At 30.2% G+C, this 15,639-nt stretch overlaps 1 protein-coding gene across 1 annotated transcript in view; it reads left to right on the top strand.

Annotated features, from left to right (window-relative positions):
• Positions 1-15,639, top strand: part of LOC148304113 (leucine-rich repeats and immunoglobulin-like domains protein 1) — a gene marked incomplete at its 3' end in the record, with an annotated part of 617,685 nt that overhangs the window by 419,892 nt on the left and 182,154 nt on the right. The gene's annotated exons all lie outside the window — the stretch shown is intronic.

Here is a 15,639-nt window from a genome sequence, read left to right as displayed (position 1 = left end):
AAATGTTTTTTTTTGTAATAAAATATTCAGGTTTGGTATTTGGATTGTGAGGAGGTTTGCTCATGAAAATAATGTAGATAAATATCATTGCTTTTAGAACTAAAATGACCATTATCGCAGGGTGTCCTTGGCTGGACTAGTTAGTTACCCCCACGCTCTCGGGGTATTAGAATAATCGTGAATAAACAGCCCTTATCAGCTAATGCTGGGAGGTTTAACTGGTGTTAGTTATAGCTTCCTGTATATTTTACACTGGCCCGTTAATGTTCGCTAATAGATACAGGTATTATTTTACTTTTCGCGTACTTTTATCGCGCCGACTTTGGTGTTTAAATAACCACTTTTAGTATTAAGATTAGGAACAACAAAAAAGGAACTCAAAAAGCCGTAAAAACAAAATTTTAAGTACCTCGTTTAAAGTTAAAAGCGTCCTATTTTTTTCTTATTGTGTTTCAGAATGTAAAGAAATTGTAAAACAATTAACTTGTTTTAAAAGTTTGGTTTACCCCATTATAAAAGGGGTACTTGCAAACATTCAATGGTAAGCGACCGGCTGGGGAAGGGGTCACGCGTGTCTTCACGCACAATTTTCGTTTATGAAAATGTATTAAAATTTGATATTTTTAGAACAAATGTATAAAAAAAAATTCACTCCTTGTCTTTCAATTGCCATTTTTTTCAAAACCATATATTTATTTAAAAGAAAAACTTTTTTTTTTCATTACAAAACGGTGTTATAAGCATAAAATTCAATTTCGAAGTCTGTGCACTCTTCTTCTTCCTAGCTCCATCCCAACTTATCATCTTTGTGGACTGATAGGGTCAGTTATCCTCGTTCTCAGGTTGTAGGTCCTTCTATCATATACAACGTCACCTAGGTCATGCCTTTGAATCATTTTATCTTTCTGTAGCATCCATGAGATTTTTGGTCTTCCTCTCGATGTCTTTCGAGGAAGATCCATGACGATCGCTTGGTTTAAAATATGATCAGGTTCTCTAAGTCTTACAGATTATTTTTTTTGTTTGTAGAACTTGATATTAAATTAAAAATTAAAGAATCAAAATCGTAGACAGATTTTAATATATATTTTTAACTTTTATTTTTATTTTTGTTATTTGTGCTCGTCAAAAGGTAAAAATACAAACTGTTTGAATTTCACCTGTTGTTGATCTGTAGTTCTCAAAACTAGTCATGTTAACATTCATAAACTCAAAAACGATGTCTTTTACAAATGATTAATTTTTACATTTAAATCATCATGTTTTTTTCCATTTTGTTTTGCTAAAATAAAATATAAAAGGTTTGTTTTTTTTATATAAAATAAAAAATCATTGGATTGCGCTTCAAATATTAATTGTAATTACTATTTACTTTATCTTACAAATCAAAGAATCTTGATCGCAGGATTCAATATCTGCCTTTTAGAAAAATCACTCATAGAGTAAAGAGTACTGCAACGATATTCAGTTCAATTTAATATATCAATAATTAATATATACATGACAAACTTACATTTAACTAGTATATATTCTTCCTTAAACCCTTATCCGCACCCGATGGTGCAGAGGGCACTGAACCATATAAACACAGTATTATCTTGGTCGCTAACATTTGAAAAAGGTGATCAGCCCTTCAGGTACCAATCCAGTGCACTATACACTGTCGACATAGGATTGTTTTTAATGTTATGTCTGATGTTGCTGAAAAGTTTTTTTGTGGCCAGCGAGAATACAATCGTAGGAAGATTTATTCTAAATAAATTGCTATTTCGAAGATTTGCCTAACCAAAAGGAAATGAATAATCGCCATTACAACTAGAATAGCCTAAGTTTGTATTCCCTCAGAACTTGGATGCCAGAGAGATGAATCTCACAGTGATTCGGAAACGCAAATTAAGGAACGAACGAAATAACTTGAAATGAATAGCCGAGGAAAATCTTTAAAATAAATATACAAAAGAAAACATTAAATTCTTACGTTCTTAAGCAGTGGTTGTAAACCTTTTTTGAAGTCTGGGAGCACTTTTCATATCGAAAATTTGCGGTACGCCAAAACTAAAGATCCATAAAACATACATAGATTACTTTAAAAAAATCTAACTGATTAGTTTATTACAGACAAATTGAAAATTACATGAATTAAAATAATACAAAAAACATAAATATGACATCTGAGCTTAACACTTCGGATAAAGAAATGAGAGTAGCTTTATCTAATATTAGACGTAATATCGCTGTAATTTGTAAAAGTCGACAAGCTCAGGTGTCACATATAATCATTTTCACCGCCAATAGTGATAATATTCATGTTTTTTTTTTGAATTTTTTTAATTAATGTTATTTTTAACTAATTTTTTTAATGAATGTTATTTTTAACTAAGAGCATTCTTCTGTCTCTCTTTCAAAATTTTATTTTTTTATATGACAGACCGTAATACTTTCATTTCAATGACCTGATGATGGAATGATTATTCCAAAACCGGTGAATTCACGAAAAGGTCACGAATTAGTGCTTATTAATTTGGCATTACACAAAGTGAACGATGAATGATAAGGAAAGTGTTAGTTTTATTTTTAATCAAAGCTATCTTTGTATATTTTTTTGGATCTTAGGTTTCGGTGTACCGCGAATTTTCCTTATGATCAAAAGTGTTCCCTCACTTCAAAAAGGTTCAAAACCACTGTTCTAAACTTTGGCCGCGTTCAAGTCGGGCCAAATTAGAAGTTGTGTGCTCAAAAAGTTTTGTAGTAGAAAAACACTTAGGGAAACTGGCATAAAGTTGCGTATGAAGCTTTGTGGGGAGATCTCGCCTCTTGTTTTGGACTATGAACATATTTTTGTTTCTGCTTAGCGACCGCACAACGGTGCAGAGTTTTGTTCGTATATTTGAAAGACTTGAAATTTGAATGTAACTCGCGAAAGGAGAATCATCCCTCCGCTTATGAATTACGGAAAAAGTTTAAATTGTTGCAGCGCTGTGGAAAATATTTATCACGAATCTTTTTATACTGTCTTCATTCTCGTATCTTTCAGTATTCTTCGTCTTCTTACAGCTTTAACATTTTTTCCGTTATTCTTCTTTTTCTTTGTTGGTCAATTTCTCTCTCATATTTGTTTTTTTTTGCATTTCACAATATATTATTATTAAAAGTACAAAATATTATAATATATCAATACAAAAAAAGATCCCACAAACGCATGGACTATAAATATACATTTTTTTCTGAAAAAAATACAATAGATATCAGAAATATAAATAGATTAAAAGAGCTAATATGAACTACAAATATTTGATTTTAACAGATAACAAAAAATCAAAAAGATGGAAATAAAAAAGTTAGCAAATAAGTGTGTACTTTAAATGTTATACGTTTAAAAGAAGAAGCTACTTAGAGATTTTTTTTTTTTTTTTATTCATTTAATATATTTACATTTTTATTTATAACATAATAACATTTGAATCATTTATACATATGTAGAACTTTTATATTTCGATTCGCTGTGCCTCTCCATAAAAGAGTCTGTGCTCTTGTGCTTGGAAAGGGACTTACACTCGTGGTTTAATGTTATATAATAAAAGATATAATAGTTTTTTTAATATATTTTTTTAAAGATTTAAATGTATAGAGCTTTAATTTTTTTCTTGAGGATTTTTATATCATCTATTTTTTTTATTTCTTTAGGGAGTTTATTGAAATGTTTGATTGCCAAATATTTGAAGTTTTGCTGAAATTGCTTGGTGTTGCATTTTGGAATAGAAAAATCGTTTGAGAATCTCGATGATAAATTCTTTGTTAAATTTAAATAGTTGTCACCCTTTAGTATTTGAAAAACTGCGGTTTTTTTATAAATGGATTCTATATTTGGGACTTGAAATTTTTTAAATAATAATTTTGTTGGAAATATGTTTTTTTTTTTCAAGATGACTTTAATTATGGTTTTCTGTACTATTTTCACTGAGTTCAGTATGTTGTTGTATGAGCCTCCCCATGCAATAATGCCATACTGTAGTAGTGAGTGAACGATAGCATAGTAAACTCTTTTTAGGTTGTCGATGGTTAGTATGTTTCGGATTCTAATGAATATATATATGCATTTTCTTATTCGTTTTACTAGTTCATTAATGTGACTATGGTATTTCAAATGTTGGTCTATTATAACACCTAGATATTTTATTTCTTTTTTTGGACATAAAACAGAACATAAGTTTTTGCAATTTGAATCCCTGCAGTCACCATTGTGAATTGTAATTTTTATATTTGTCGGTATTTTGAGTTTATGGATACAAAATGGGATAAAGAATGTTTTATCTGTATTTAGGGATAATAGATTATTGTCAAACCAGAATTTTAGGATTTTCATGTCCTTATTTGCGCGATCATTTACGGTATTCCAGTTGGGTCCGTTTATAACTATTGCGGTGTCGTCAGCATAGGATATTATGTTACCGCTGATGTTTTGGTGAAATATGTCGTTGACGTAGATGATAAATAGTAAAGGGCCTAACACTGTACCCTGAGGTATACCGAAATTACTAGTAAGGGGTTGGCTATAGGCTTCATTGATTTTGACAATTTGGGTTCTTTCGAGAAGATAACTCTGGAAAAGTTTTAAGGCTTTACCCGTAATTCCGACAGATTTTAGTTTTAATAGAAGTTTATCATGAGAAATACTGTCGAAAGCTTTTCTTAGGTCGACAAAAATTCCTATACAGTTGAGTGATTTATCGAGAGAATCTTGGATGATGTATGATAGTTTGGCAATTGCATCTTGTGTGCTTCTTTTTTCCATGAATCCGTATTGGTTTTCATTGATTATATTAAATTTATTTACATATGTGGACAGTCTTTTTTTAATGATTTTTTCAATGATTTTACCTATGTTTGATATGAGAGATATAGGTCGGTAATTTGTGACTGATTCTGGATTTCCAGATTTGTAGATGGGGATGATAATGGCTTTCTTGTAAATTGAAGGGAATATACCGGTTGTGAGGCTAAGGTTTATGATGTGTGTCAAAGGTTTAGAGATTTGTTTTTTTATGAATTTTAATGTATTAACAGAGTGTCCGTCGTATCCCGGGGCAGATCCTCCTTTCATATTTGTTATGATTTCTTCAATTTCCTCCTGGGATGTTATTTGTAATGATGCTAATATATTATTGGAAGTTGGAGTATTTGTTTTGAAAATATCGGAATTAGTTTGAGTAGGGATTTTTTGCGCTAAATTTTTACCAACACTGGCAAAAAAATTATTAAACATATTAGCAGTTTTGTGAGGCATTTCTAAGCAATGAATTCGTGAATTTTCGTTTGAGAGGTACATTATTTTTTTTTGCTGGGGGTGTTTTTTATCAATTATATCATTTATTATATTCCACATTCTCTTACTGTCATTTTCTGCAAAATCTATTTTTGTTTTGTAATATTTTTCTTTGGTATTTTTGATGAGAAAAAAAAGTTTTTTTCTATACAGTTTAAAATATTTTTTTAGGCTTTCGTTTTCGGGATTTTTTCTAATTTTTTTTATTAGACTTTCTTTATGTCTTATAGACACAATAAGTCCATGCGTAATCCACGGTTTTATTGGTTTGAATTTTGATGATTTTTTTCTGAAGGTTTGGTATTTGCTGGCATTCATGATATGACAAAATTTTTCTTCGAATAATTTAAAGCATGTGTTTACATCGGTACATTGGAATAATTCTTCCCATTTCTCGGAGTTGAGTTTATTTAAAAGTGAATTATTTAATGCCGGTGCTGAAGAGGTTTTATTTGGTATGTTTATATTCGTTATATGTGTGTTAGGTAGGTTATATGAGTATTTAATTATTGTTGTAAAATGATCAGTAATAGAGGTGTGTATAACGCCAGCTGTTATATTATCAGAATCGAGTGCGTTACAGAAAATATGGTCTATACAGGAAGGTCGTTGACCTTGAATGTTTCTAGTGGGATTATTAATAAATGATGTGAAATTGAATTTCGCTAGAGTATTCAAATAATTATGTTTATTATTGCAGTCATATTCCCTGTCGATGGATAAATTTATGTCACCTAATAAAAAAGTTTTTTCATTTTTGAGATTGATTAGGATACATTTTAAATGTTCTATGAATGTTGTTATCGATGAAGAATGAGTTCTGTAGATTGCTAAAACATTGTTAATGTGACCTTTGTAATTAATTTTAATTTTTAGGATATTAACATTTTTTATTATTATTTCTTCGAAATCAATAACGTTATGTGTATTTGCTATGAAAATTGCGATTCCGCTATTTTTGTTGATGATGTTTTTTGTTGCATAATAAGTGTAGTTCGGAATGTGGTAATCGATATCATATGATGAGTGAGTTTCTGTCAATATAATCACGTCCAGTCTATTAAAACTATTTGTTACTACTATGAATTCGTCAAAATTTTTTCGTATACTTCGAATATTCATATGCAATATAATTAAGCTATTGTCAGGGTTTGGATCTATTATAGCATTTGTATCATTAACGGTATGAAAAGTTCGTTCGTCTATTTGGAATTTAGTATCTATAGAATTAATTAAGAAGTCAGTCATTAGAACTGAGAGAAGATATAAAGATAATAAAAATAAAATAAAAATAAGAATAGGTAAATGATAAGGAGAAAATTACGGTTAGTGAAGTAATAATGTTTTTTTTTATGATTGTGTGGAAATGCATATATATACTCACTAAAAACAAAAAATACTTACTCATAATCTATTCGGTCTTTCGCTATGATCAACATTTTTTTTCTGTATTCACAGCAGGTATTATCCGCGCTGTGATCAGTGGAGTATTTCATATTGTAGTTGCGATTTTGCGAAGCGCAGTTAAAACAATTGGATTTTTTATCTAAATTTGTGCAGTTTTTTTGCGAGTGCTCTCCTGAGCAGTGACGACATGTAGGTGGTTGAGTTCGAGATAAGCATCGTAGAGCAGTGTGACCATATTTTTGGCAGTGGGAACACTGAGTTAGAGGGTTGCAGTCTTCTACTGTAATTCTTTGAAAGTTTATGTTGAGTTTGCCCTTTTCTATTAGAATTTTCCTTATTTTGCCTGAAGTTTGTATAATATAGTTAGTCGTGTCTCTATTGATTCCTTCTTTGTCATTATTTTTAAATTCTTTTAATAATTTTATACTATTTTTATCGTCTTCTTCTAAACCATTATTTTGCATAATGATGCCGTTTACTATTTCTTCTTCGGAGAGGTGGGTTTCTAGTCTTTTTAGGATGAGACATGGTTTCCTTTTTTGTATTTCTTCTATATAGATATATTTTTTAATGAATAATTTTAGCAAATTTTCAAACCGAAACAAATAAAGATAATAAGTGTCTTTTATATAGGCTTTGTGGTATGAATTAAACCGAAACTTGTTAGAAAGTGTCCCTTTTTTGGGCAGTTCAAAGCTCCAGTGTCCAGTTCTTCAAACCCTTATCCACACCTCAGGGTACTGCATCATATAAACGAAGTGTTATCTTAATCGTTTACACATGAAGGAATGGCGATCAGCCCTCCGCTGCAGGTAGCATTCCAGGGTAATATATAATTAATTTTAAATTGAAAAAATCGTTTATATTTATTTGACTTCCCCCCTTGGAATCGAACCCGGGAGATCCAGAACGGTAGCCGAGTGTGCTGACCATTACACTACGGAGGCGGACACTTCAGCCCACTTGTTTTTATTATGGAGCCAGGAGATCTGCCTTATTTCGACACCTCTTCGACCTTCGATCTTACCCTTGATAGTCTGTCTAATTGCTCTTCAACAGCATTCATTATACTTAATTATTTTAAACATTTTTCTTAAAATATGTACTTAAATTAATTTTCAATACTTTTGAAAGATGGAGGCAAATAAAATACAAATGCATAGTTAAATGGTAATTTTTAAAAAGGTGTTGTTTTTCTTGTTAATTAGTTGACAGACAAGTGTCTCGAGTGGAGAACCGTCTCGTCGAAGAACAAAAGATGCAACTTGAGAATAAAGTACCTACTCAGTTAATTATCCTCTGAACAAGGGGGATGGTAAAAGATTACCCTATTTATTATACATACATATAAATACATACAATGGAGACACGTAGACTAAAATAAATTCAATTATGAAACTTTTATATTTGTAACAAAAATGTTAGTACCTAATATTAGTATGTAACCACTCACCGAGATTTTGGTGTCTATGGGCTCTTGTCCACTATCCGTAATTTTATCGTCCGGCACGTCAGTTAGCGTTTTAAAACGACGATTGGCTTGGATTGGCTTGTGCTTTTGTCCATCTTTATTCAGATTGGAGCTCTTGATCGGTGCGTGAACACGTTGCGCGTAAATTCGATCACGCTAAACTGTCGTAGTCGTTTTCATTTTTCAAAACCAGACTGCCGGACGGTGAAATCGCATGTAGTGGACAAACGCCTTATCGGTTTCGAGACGTATCCGTCTCTTCGTCATGACAATCACTACAAATTTTCCTTACTGTCCATTATTTGATTCTACATCGATTAAGCAGGATTCATTAATATCCAATTTAATCCCGCCAGTAGGTACAGTAGCCGAGCGTGCTGACCATTACACTACAGAAGCGGACCATTTTTATTTTTATTGTAGATATTTTCATTTGTCAGTTGACTATCAACAATTTATTTAAGATATTTCCAAATAAAATATAAATTTAAAATGTAAAAAAAAATATTTTAGATTGAGGTCAAATTCCCTTTCTTAGGTCCAGGCGGATTAAAAAACACTTTTTTCTTGTATCATCTTATCAAATTATCAATTCCCATCGCGTTCACTTATTAAAATTCGTAATAAGAGGTAGTTCGCGTTACCGGGGACCATTGTATCGGGTTATTTCCCTACTTTTCCTCGGAGACCGATATTAGCACCCTTCGTAACCAGGTCACGTTCCTTCCTAACGGGGGATGAATGATGCAAGACGCTCGGGAGTGAATAATTAGCCGACGACTCGGACTAATTCTCCCAGCATCTTAACCTTCTCCCCTGTGACGGATAGATATCCCTAATTGTTGCCTGGCGTCACTATAAATAACTCCGGTAAGTATTCCTTAAATGGGAATATCTCGGGAAATGTATGAATGCAAAGACATCTTGTAATAATTTATAAATACAAGTCAGTAGTAAGCTTGTCAAGGTATCACTTATGTAAGTTACCAATCCAAGATAATGTGAAATAAATATAATAGTAAAAAAATACTGTTTTCATAATTAAATACGGCTTTTTACCAGTCCACAGTGATATTTAATAGATATTACTGTAAAAATTACTTGTTTTCATACTAAAACATTACGATTTTATCAGTCCTAGGTATAATCAAATAAATCTTGCATTAAAAAAAACACTTGTATACAATACAAAACCACAACTTTTTACCAGTCCAGGGTAATATTAAATAAATATTAGAGTTAAGAAAACACTTTGTTTACATAATATTACAACTTATTTCCAGTCCAAGGTAAAAAATTATATTTATCACAGTTTAAAAAAAAAACACTTTTCTTTGTATAACAAAACAACTTTTTGTTTACAGTCTACGGTAATGTGTATTTAAGAAATATTATTGTAAAAAAAAACTTGTTTATATAGAAAACAATAATATTTTACCAGTCCAAGATAATATGAAGTAAATATAACAGCAAAGAATTACTTTGACGTACATAATAAAACAACAACCTGTTACCAGTTAAGGGTGATATTAAATAAATATAACAGTAAAAAATAAACTTATGTTTACATAATAAAACGACAAATTATATTACTTTTTTTCAGTATTTTATTTCATTTTTTCATTACTACGTAATCAGACTGGGAGGCTAGAAAAAATTCTTAAAATTATAAATAAAAGTATTCTCATCAAATGTACAGCGTGTTACGTAGTTAGAATTTATATATTAAAAAATATATTTTCGTAATTGAAATCTTACTTGGTAAATACCACTTAATCTTCAAAATCTATTGCGACACGTATTCCGATGCATTCCGCATCATTTTCAAACACCGTGTGTGAAGCTAAGTATTAAATTTAGAGTTGTATCCTTGAGACTGATTTAATGTTTTTATTCGAATATGTATATAACTCCATATTTATTATTTAACTTCCTTTACGTTTGGTTGGTTTAACCATTCTGATTTAAAAAAAAATAATTAAAAAAATCAATTTAAAACTATCCTATATTTATGAGTTTTATAATCGTTTACTAAGTAAATCACTGTTTACGTTGAATATCAAATATCACAAATATTTATTATTGATTCGGCATTAACTTGGAATGACATGATTATTTTATTAAAATTAAACACTTGAATATACCACTTTAATGAGTTTTATTTATATATACGACTAGTTTCGAAAACTTACAGAAGTTTTCATCTTCTGGTACAAATCAAACTAATTAGTTTTACAAATGAATTTCAGAATCACTATGAAAATATATGTTCTGGTATCCAAAGCCTTGATGATATCGGATAAGTCCACCAGTTATGATTTAAATCCTGCCTAATCGAAAGCAATAAACAAAGTAAAAAAAAAATACATCCGTTTTAATGATCGCTGTTTTTAACTAATGTGTTTCATTTCTGATTCATGATTTGACCCGGTTTTCTCGCGGATGCAGTTTTGAGCCCGGAATGCGTTTTTCGTAATTGAAAACCCCGCCAATTAGCGGATGTCTACCGTTATTCCCACGTGTCGTTAAAATGGCGATAAACCCGTTTTTAATGAATTAAATCGACACGGAATAAATATTACCCCACCCTTGTCGCTATTAACCCCGCTTTATTGCCTCGTACTACGCAAACTAATTTTATTTATTTTTATTACGTGTCGCACATAAATTATGTCAAGCGTAATAAATATATTATTATTTATAGTAAAACTTCGGCGAACGAATGTTATTTGTTCCTCGAGGTAAATCATATTACAAATGTTTTTTCCAAAATTCTCCAGTCCATTAAAAGATCACTATATCCTTTATTAAAACTATATTGACTGACTAACGTACCATAACGCTGCATCGCCGCAGGGGCAGAGAAAATGGAATGCCACACTCATTTGTATTTGCATACAATCTTCGGCTCTTTCACATTCATGCATCTCCTCATACACACCACGCCCGAGAATATGAAATTCTCGATCATTCAACTTTTTTTTTTCGATCTTTATCTGCTTGTATTACCAAAAACAATCGCCTCAATAATCAATATTTGTATATATATATATACATATATTTATGTTATTGTTTTCAATTATTACACTATATTATTTTATCAATTTAGAAAGCACTTTTTCTCACATTTCCTCTTGTTTTGTTGTAAGCAATAAGCGGGTGATATAATTTTACAATAAAACAAATACAATAAATTGTATTTGTTTTACTGTTAGAATAATAAATAAGTGTTTTAATATAATAATACATTTTAAACTGTTTTTGTAAATTAAATTAATATTATATTTCAATTGAATTTTTCGGCAAAAATACTTTTATTATTTTATATTTCAATTCATTAAAATTTTATGACATTAACTTTTAGAACCCTTTGTATGTAAATTATCCAGTTGAATTGTGAAATATAAATTTCAGCAGTAGCACTGATATGCTTTATCATTTTGTGACAACTCGCGGTTTCCGCATTTTTGACTCACCGGTTTTACGTGTACGTTTTTATTATCAGTTCCCGTATACTTTTTTCCTGCTCACTCTGTACATTAGTACACGGTTGGCCATTAAAAACGGCTCACACCGGGAAAAATATTGCGAAATATGTGCTGTACTGTAAATTGTAAATGAAACTGCAATTCGAGCTCAGCGTTATGTTAATAACATACTTATATGTAGACATGTACATATATTATCCTGTACATATTATCTTTTACAGCTACAGGAATGTTTTGTGTATGTCTTTAAATACATTGTTCCTTATTTTAATATTTCATTTTTAATTTTAGTTTTAATAAAAAATAATAATAAAACCCTTATCCGCACCCCAATGGTGCATAGGGCACTGTGTCATATTAACGCAGTGTTATCTTGATCGTTTACACATGAAGGAAAGGTGATCAGCCCTCCGCTTCAGGAATTTTAGTTTTACTTGGTAAATACCACTATTTCTCAAAATCTACTGTGACACGTGTTTCGATGCATTCATTGTATACAAAATAAACTAAACTAACCATCACGCCGCTTCCCCGCAGGGGTAGGCAGAGAGAATCGAACGCCACACCACTCAGTCTTTGCAAACATTCTTTGCCTCTTCTACATTCATGCATCTCCTCATACATACCCGACGATTATTACGACTCCTGACCCGGCCGCTTTCAAGTATTTGACATACCTGATTGTGCCAAGTCTTCCTCGGTCGTCCTCTGCTTCTTTTTCCAACTACATTCGCCTCATAAATTTGTTTAACCGTTCTTTCTTCACTCATACGCTCCACATGTCCAAACCATCTCAACACACCTTTCTTAATTTTATCGATAATGCTTATCTCAGCCTTACATTCTTTCCTTATTTCATCCTCGGCACGGGAAACTCAGTGAGGGCACATAATTGTTATTTTTATTATGTATAAGGTAAAATAAATAAATAAATAACGCTATCATTTAAAGTTTAATTTAAATGTAACCACTTTTTTTTAAAAATCCATCACATAAAAATTTGTGAAAGTTTAAGATAAAAACAATACACTTGCATAAGACGACTTTGGAGCTAAACATTATAAATACGACTAGTTTCGAGAACCACAGATGTTCTCATCAACCGATGAAAATACGTTTTGTATTCACAGGACTATTGTATACTGACAGTCTAGCTTTCGCTGCAAGGCATTTATTTGCTATTTTCTTTATAAAATTCCCTGTGTTCTTTGAGCCAAGAAATGCCATCTGTTGATTTTTGTATGTTGTAATTTTACTACAAAGTAAATATTTTGAACCCTTGTAAGAAAGATTTTTGAAATGATAAATTTAAATGTGGAGGATATTTACTTTGATATGAGGGATTCTACATATTACACTCGCATGTGCTTTCATCTTGAGGTCATATATTTTCTCCATATACAATATCTCCCGACCATCTTGTTCTCGAAGCTTAGCGTAGGTCCCTTTGATGTTTACTGCTTGTATGTGTACGATAACTCTCGGGGCAAGCAATACTCGAATAATGTGATTTATTCCTTGAAATATTTGAAAACTGAAGCATTTTTCTACATTTCTTTTTGCTATCGATTGTATCAACTTCGCTTGAGAGACATTGGAATCTTTAAACATTAGGGATCGTATTTATATATATATATATATATATATATATATATATATATATATATATATATATATATATATATATATATATATATATATATATATATATATATATATATATATAAATATATATATATATATATATATTTATATATATATATATATATATATATATATATATATATATATATATATATATATATATATTATATATATATATATATATATATATATATATATATATATATATATATATATATATATATATATATATATATATATATATATATATGTATTTATATTAAAAAACCCTTATCTGCACCCCAATGGTGCATAGGGCACTGCGTCATATAAACGCAGTGTTATCTTGATCGTTTACACATGAAGGAAAGGTGATCAGCCCTCCGCTGCAGGTACCAGTCCAGGGTAATATTGAATAAATATGACAGTGAAAAAATCACCTATATTTATTTTACCCCCCTTGGGGGGTAAAATAAATATAGGTGATTTAAATCGAACCCGGGACCTCCAGAACGGTAGCCGAGCGTGCTGACCATTACACTACGGAGGCGGACAATTTATTCATTATATTTTAAAACTTTATTCATTATATTTTAAAACATTCATTATATTTTAAAACTTTAAAAACTATCTCCTGAAAAATCAAGTTTTTTGATTCATGACGTTGTTGAAAGGAGTGAGCGAAATATATATATATATATATATATATATATATATATATATATATATATATATATATATATATATATATATATATATATATATATATATATATATATATATATATATATATATATATATATATATATATATATATATATATATATATATATATATATATATATATATATATATATATATATATATATATATATATATATATATATATTATATTTTAAATGTAGTAACAGTTATTTTATTTCAATTCCTTAAGTGAAACATGAGTAGGTACGATATGTAAATTCACGATATCTGAGTTCCTCATTCAACCTCAACGTCTATCTCTCTCTCTTTCTCTCTCTCTCTCTCTCTTCTAAATCTTACCCTCTTCCATTCATCCCCCAATCCAGTTGATGCAACTTGCAGCTGTGGAGTTTATATCTGCGCTTGGAATTTCCCGAACTTCAGACAGACTTGCCCGGGATTTGAACTTAGGAATATTCGGTTTCATAGCCACTAAAGTAGGAATTGTAGCTTTTGCGTGATGGTATTCCACTCTACTGACTCACCTAGTCGCTAACCACGCTTTTCCGCTCATATTGTAGACGGTGAGGATAGAATGTAATGCCATGTGATACTCGCTTTGCATTCGTGTGCCTTTGTGAAATTTCAACTTATGTATTACTTTACATACTTTATTCCAAGTAATGTAGACTTTCGGAACATCTTTATGCTAATTTGAGGAATAATAAAGATAATGTAATATTTATTTTTGGTCACGATTTATTTTATTTAAACCTAACCTAATGAACGTTTTTCCTCTGATATTGTAGACGGAGAGGATAGAATGTAATGCCATATGATACTCGCTTTGCATTTGTGTGCCTTTCTGAAATTTCAACTTTCAAATAACTTCAAATTATTTTTTCACATCTCAACATAGATGAAGATGAATATGGAAGCATGGGCATTTATGGGGCTAATGACCGCCAAAGGCTAATATTATTATAATCCGTTTTCTTTTTCATGCGTGTTAATATGTCAAAAATAATATGAAAAATAACTCCTATAGTTAGAGATAATCCAGATTTGTGACGAATTGTTCGGACATTCAAAATTTTGTATAAAAAAAACTTTATTTCTTTAGTTCCTGGTTATTATAGACTTTCGAAACATCTCTTTGAGAAATAATAAGGATAATGGTGTGTTTAGTTAGAACTTAACGTTGTGTTTAAATAATTTGTAGTCTTAACAAATTATTTTATTAAAATTAAACACCTAAATAATCCACTTAATCGAGTTTTATTTTTATTTATGACTAGTTTCGAAAACGACAATTGTTTTCATCTTCTGGTACAAATTAAAACTAACGAATAAAAATATATTTAGGTGTATATATAGGTTAATAAATACAGGTAGAGGGTTAAGGAACAACATTTTTTGTAAAAGGAAACATTGATAATAATGGTGACGTATTTTGAAACAGTATATTATTAATTATTTGTTTTATCTAATTAAAATTTTTATGTATTTCTAAATTTTCTAAATTATTCATGACTTGACCTGTATTTGTAACAGAGTGTAAAAATTTAAGTGTATGAGAGTCAAATGAGTGGTTAGTTTCCATGATATGATTTGCAAATTCCAAAAAATAATTACTTGTTAGT

This window comes from Brachycentrus maculatus, unplaced genomic scaffold (genome assembly GCF_059751285.1).
Source record: "Brachycentrus maculatus isolate JH-2025_06_01 unplaced genomic scaffold, ASM5975128v1 h1tg000332l, whole genome shotgun sequence".
NCBI classification, from domain to species: Eukaryota; Metazoa; Arthropoda; class Insecta; order Trichoptera; family Brachycentridae; genus Brachycentrus; species Brachycentrus maculatus.
This window is presented reverse-complemented; position numbering and strand designations above follow the sequence as displayed.